A 6,958-nucleotide genomic window follows, 5' to 3' on the forward strand; every position below is an offset into this window, starting at 1 on the left:
CACAATACAATACCATTCCGATATTATACATACTTTATTTAGAGATTTTTTTTACTGACTTGAGCGTCGAAATTCTTTTTGCAAGTACTACGTTCGAATCTGAATTCACAAGAATACTCTAATTCTAGTCTAAAAATTGTCGAGCACTTCATAGCAGTGTAAAACCAATATATAACACGGAAAGAGTATCCTTGTCCGAACACTTCTAATTTCTAATTTACCAAATTCTGTAAACAAACAATTATGTTAAATGGAATTAAACTGTCATTTATTTAATTTTAGGGTAATTATAGCGTACAGATGTGAAGATACAGATATGCTCTTTGGTTCGTTGCATAGTTGACGCGTGAATCTCTGTCCGTAGTTGGGGGAGCAGCTCGCTAACGTTACTGAACGGCTTGCAGAGGCTGCATGGCTGGTTTAAATTGGTTCAGATTGTAGCTAAGCTGATGAATGGACTTGTCTTTCTTGGGCCCCGTATCTTAAAATATTGTGAGTGGGCCGTGGGTTAGATTGACTCTCTAGGAGATTTTGGTGCTAGGGGACTGTTACCCAAAAAAAATAAAGGAAATGGGATGATAAATTCAACACTTCTATGTCAACGTGACCCTTTTTTATGGTGGTGAAAATGTTAATAATTTGTAAGTATTCTATTAAGGTTTAATTATTTTGTAAATTTCTATGGTGTTGCAAAATTTTTAATTAGGTGTGTATATTTTTTTTTTTTTTTAATTGGAGACCTGCACTAAATATTTTTTTTTAAGTAGGTCCTTCTTAGCAGTAATTGTGTTAATTTTTTAGGTACCAAACTTAAAAAAGAATTAGTGTAAGGACCCAAATAAAAAAAATATAGGGATCCAATTAAAAAAAATTCAATGCAAGGACTCAATTAAAAAAAATACAAGGACTTAATTATAAATTTTGCAAAACTATAAGGACCATCAGAGAAATTAAATCTTCTTTTAAAGAATGCAATGAAAATATGGAAATAGAGAATAAGACATAGCATTATACGTTCTGAATATTTTTAGGGTTTAATTATTCTGTTGAGGCATGTAGTTTGGGAAAATTTTCAATTATGACCCTATATTTTCTTTTTCTTTTAATTGGGTCCTTGGCTCTCTACATCCATTTTTTTTTCATTCAGGTCTTTCTTAACAGTAGTTGGCTTAATTGTATAGGCATTTAATTAAAACAAAAGAAATAGGTACAGGGACCCAATGAGAAGGAAAATAAAGTATAGGGACCCAAATTAAAAAATAAATTGGTGTAAAGACTCAATTAAAAGGAAAAAAAGCATAGGGACCTAATTCAGAATTTTGCGAAACGATAGGAACCAACAGAGTAATTAAACATCTTTTTAAGTATATATAAACTATGTTTAGGTAAATAACGAATCGGTATCGGAAATATTTTGCAACTGATAAAATAACACCAGGCTATTTTAATTGACAAAGTAGTCCTTACATGACTTTAAAACTTGAAAAGCATATGCCTAGACTTGCCCGAGCACGTTTTTTATGAGAAGGATGCTGAGGTGCCCACCCAAAAATGTTAGATAGAATTTGTAATTAATCATTATCCAGAATGTAAGCCTCAAATCTCGCGAATCCCACTCCGTTTCCCATTTGACCGCTAATCCCCCTTCCCCAATGCAATCTGTCACCATCTGAACGCACTCTCCCCAAAACAATAGAGCTAAAGCTTCTCAGTCTGACACGGCGCCGATGCCACCGATACCGCATGGTCGCCATCTCGTATTAAGTTCTGTTGCGTCTACGAAATACTCTATCGTCTATCTTTTCCGGTGGGTCCGCATCGTGCGTGCGCCCTAAACAATTTCGCCTTCCCTAAACCGCCACTTTCTGTCTTCCCTGCACCTTCACTGTCGTCTTTGGAATGTCACACTGTAGGAACGTGAAGCGCGGCTGCTCCCTTCCCCCCGAGTGGTCAAGCATAGGGACAGGCACACATAACAGCAGCAGCTCACTTATCGTTTTTGTCCCTTCTGATCGCGGCATCACCACCAGTCGTTGTTCGTAGCTGCTCGCTGCTTGTCGCCAGTCGCTGCCCTACACCCTTTGTCAGTGTTCTTTGTTGGTTCTGCTGTGTCGTGTCTCATCTGTCTCTTATTGTTGTGGGGTGGTGTGTTATTTTAATTTATTGTATTGTGATTATTGTATGTGAATCTGTTTATAATTTTCTGGGCGTTGTTGTTATCAATCCGTTTGAATTGTAAAGTAATCTCACAATTTGGAACAATTCAGGGTTGAAAAAGCGAGAGTGTGATGGAAAGGGAGGATCTTTTGTCGGATCGGGGTTCAGGAGGATTTACTGGGTTAGAGCAACTCATGAGTGAGAGAGTGCATTGGATAGGTTGGCAGTTTAGGGTTCAGCGAGGGAATGCAGAGGATTAAGGTTCCAGGTTGGACGGGTTGATTAAGTAATTAAAAATTTCACCTTGAACTTTTTGGTGGACATGTCAGTACTGTCGTCGTTGGATTTGTGGTGCAACGAGCTTAGGGATACGTTTATAAAATTTTAAAATTAATTTACAAACTATGTGGTTAAATGTAAACGTCAGGAACTTCTATATCAGCGCCAAAATCTTTCATAAACCGATTTAGTTTTTACCTCTGTGCTAGTATAACAAAGATAGAGTGGTCGGTCAGGTTTATATAATTTCAAGCCGCTTTTTGTTTTTTTAATTTCAGTTGGCAGAAATAAACATTGTGACATGATATCTGTATTAAGTTGAGGTCTAGACAACTTCAAAAAATGTGATTAAAGTTATATGCATACAGAATATAGGGTATTTGTATACTCATATTGAAGTGACTGTTACTCTTGTTTTTATTTATTAGAGGGGGTAGAAAACAGACTTAACATCAACAGATATGCAACGGTAAGCAAACAGTGTTAATTAATAGGCAATCATGTGCATAAAACTCTAATTCTCGTTATCTGAACGAGACCTATTACATGATAGACGCTCAGAGTATGCAATTGAAGCATAGTCGGTCCATTCCTAAGACTCTACAAGAAGGACTGCTCTGATACCATAATGTAACACCCTCACTACCAGATTGTCACGCTTCCGGCTGCGCCACTCTGATAGAAAGAAGTATTACGACTACTTTATATACTTAATATTAAAATAGAAGCCTGTGACTCGACACTGTATCGCTGATTTCTTTGAAAACCGGAAATGAATACTTTATCTTAAAAAAAACAAGCAGGCATAGATTCATATACAAGACTTCTTACATAATATCTTATAATATATATAAAACATACAACTCCTATCCCTCTTAAAAAATTGTAATAATAAAAACGAGGGAAGAAAATAATCTAATTAATACAACAACATATATAAACCAAACGCAGTATAACTCTCCATAATGCTTCCTCATCTGGTTCCTGAAAAAGTAAAGCTGTAGGGGGGTGAGAACCTAACCACACGGTCTCACCATGGAGTTTCAAAGTTGTCATAAGAAGATATTTAATAAGAAAATTGTTTTCAAACTTAGTGATTATCATTGCTTTATGAATCTTTTAAAAACCAATAGGTAACCGTTCAAAACCTTTTCAAAGAAACAATGTTTAATCTTTCAGAAATCCGAAACCTTTCCTTTCTTATAAGAAAATCTCAATCAAAAACTAACCACGCAATCAAACAACACAGTCATTAATTCAGCACCAAAGTTCATTCTCAAACATAGCACGCCAGGACAAACACAGGCAAGACAGACAAGGAAAGCACAAGTAGGTAGCAGTTACATCAAATAGTTCAAGTAGCAGTTAAGAACAGTTTAGCAATTAGGCAAACCAAAACAAGTTCAAACCCAAGCAAAGCATACAAATGCATATGATGCATGCCTGTCCTATGGCTGATGAGACTCATCTGTCGGTTATCCAGCCAGCCCGACAAGTCTGAATTGTCCTTAGACTGTCCCCCGACGTGCATCCCCAAGAGTCTATGCATAGCTTTTTCTCAAATAATCAATATTGCTCAATGGGGGTAACATTCCCGAGAATTTATATAGTGCCCGGTCACACTTACGTCGTAGGGTCAACAGAGTATCGAGTTTTCAACCCGGTACACGTGGTGGCAAGCCATGGTACTTTATCCAGGGAACCTCGTATCTCAGATAAATCAAATTCATAAGCCATATGAATAATTCAAAGATCATATCTCAACATTCTCAACATCATCATCATTCATCAACTCAAATCTTATTTCCAATTTCATTCAAAACCCACGTTTCAAAGAAAATCATCATCATCCTTCTTTCTATTCCGTTCATTAACAATTCCAATTCAAGACATAATTCCTTCTTTTAAATAAATCAATCTTAAAATATATAACGTTTGAAACCAAATCTTTTTAAATAATTACTTCAAACGAAACTTCCAATTTTATAAAATTTCGCCAGCATCTCCTTTAAAACTCGGACTTTGCCACCATTTTCGGGTCCCATCCAAACATTTCTCAAACATTTTCTCAACCATTTCCAAATCTCAAACATTTTCCAGAGTTGAACCAGTTCCAATATCAATTCATTTTCAAATCAAACAAATTCCACCAATAAAACTCTTTGAGAAATCAAATCAACTCAAATATTAAATCATTTATAAAATCAGACTAACTTAAAATCAAACCGCTCCCAGAAGCAGTTCATTTTCATATCTCAAATTATTTCCATAAATCGATTCATTTATATTACCAAGTAAACTCTAAAACCAAGAAAATCCATCTTTCATAATAATAAGGTAAATAACATTTCAAACCGGTTTTTACCAACAACGATACACCACTCACGCAATCAAGCACCCAATAATCTAATCCAACAAACCATCACATCCACAAAACAATTATAATCACAGAAGTATATTTTTTTGCGTCAATATCTATTTATCACAACTCTGTAATGTAAAATAGATTTTAAGAAAAATCCCTACCTCGAAAAGTCGAAACACAAAATCCGAAAGCCAAACGCGTCAACTGAACTCTTTTCTCTCAGCCCGAAATCTGCGGCAGCCGCAATCACGGCAACTCTAATCACGGCACATAAGGACCGAAACTCAAACCGAACTTATGAATAGCCGAGAAAACTGAACGGCGGTGGCTCCGTTGGCGACGCGGCAGCTCGATGTCGCATGCACAACTACTAAACCCAGCATGCGAGAATCACAACTCGGCCCAAGGGAAAAAGGGACCTCAGTGACAGTTTCCGGCGACAACGTGGCGTGGTGCGGCGCGGCGGACGATGGTGGATCTGTGGCGGTGAAAGGCAGTGGAGGCACGGCCGCGTGAACAGTAACCCCCTTCGTCAATCCCTCTCTCCTCAAACTCTCTCTTCGAATCTTGCCGGCGGCAACCATGGGAACTCGGGGACGGCAACAGCACGTGGCGCCGCAGTTTCGTGCAGCGGGTCGCTCCTCCTCGCGGCACCGGCCCGCGTCCTCCTCCCTCAGCGTCACACGGTCTTTCTCTCCTCTGAGTTCTTTCCTCCGTGACGGCGATGGCGGCGACACACGGTGGCCTCGATGATGGTGACGAGGAGCACGGCGACACGAGGACGAACGACGAGGCAAGCTTGACGGCGGGGCATGGCGCAATGGCGACGCGGGCTGGACACGGTCTGGCGGCACGGACAGCTGCCCCCTTTCCGGGCGCTCTCCTTCTCTCGGATCCTCCCCCTTCTCTCGCAGCCCTCACTCTCTTTCCTTTCTTTTCTTCTTTCTTTCACTGGAATCTGTGTGTGTTAGTGAATGAGTGTATTATTTGTGTGTGTGTGCTGATTGTGTGGGTGGGGTAACCGTTAGTGAGGGCGGTGAGAGAATGAGTGTCACGTGAGGGATGGTGAGTGTCACGTGAGGGATGGGGTGTTATTTAGTTAAGGTTTGGGGTAGATTAGGAAATTTTAATAAAGATAGGAGTAATAATATAATTTTATAAAATAAATGAAAAGATAAAATAATAATTTAAAACCAAATTAAATATAAAGTAAATATCTTTGAAATACCATTTAATTACCAACTTGAAATTTATTTTCGAATAAATACTAATTCAATAAAAATTGATGATAATTATATTAATTCTCCTTTATTTATAAAATAAGGTTAAGAATCTATATATTAAAATTAAGGCATATAAAATACTCATTATTTTTCAATTATAAGAACTCTAAATAATAAATAAGAGTTTACTAAATTTTTATATAAAAATATCTAAAATGTAGGCTTAAATAAATATAATACATCATCATAATTTATTAATAACTTTCAAAATTTTAGGGTCTTACATCCTACCCCACTTATAAAAATTTTTGTCCTCGAAAATTAAAGTAATATATAAGGTAATACATAGTCTTTGTACTCTACTTTTTAAACACTTTATAAAAAGGTATGAAATCTTAGTATGCATATATAAATGTTCAAAACTTTACAAAAGCTTGGGGAAATAAAATAGGGTGCAAATCAAGATAGGCGTTCATAAAACAAAACGGTAGCTTGTGTGGCAAAAGGGCTATAAAGCAGGCTGGTATTACATAACGGATATAATGCTCGCTCGCAGATCTCTTACCCATTTCAAAACTTCAACTCCCCAACTCCATCACTCACTTCACAACTGCATAACCTATCACAATCCTAACATCCGCAAACTTTTACGAGGAACAAACGACTATACTCCTCATAACGTTGCATACTTACCACTCCATCTTTCACATTTATGAACGGCATTTTTAAAGTTCCGTTTGCTACCCATAAAAGTCATACGTGATTCTAAGGCAATCGTCGAATTTATTTAAAAGAATACAAGACCTTGGAAAAAGACAAGCGATAAAATTCGCCAGGGTTTGAAAGGATTGTTGAAATCACAAGTAATCAGGAATGCATAAGAAATGAAGAGTATCCGACAGAAAATTAGTTTGGCAATCTCAAGAATGATTCC

The sequence above is a fragment of the Arachis ipaensis genome, chromosome B10, assembly GCF_000816755.2.
Source record: "Arachis ipaensis cultivar K30076 chromosome B10, Araip1.1, whole genome shotgun sequence".
NCBI lineage: Eukaryota > Viridiplantae > Streptophyta > Magnoliopsida > Fabales > Fabaceae > Arachis > Arachis ipaensis.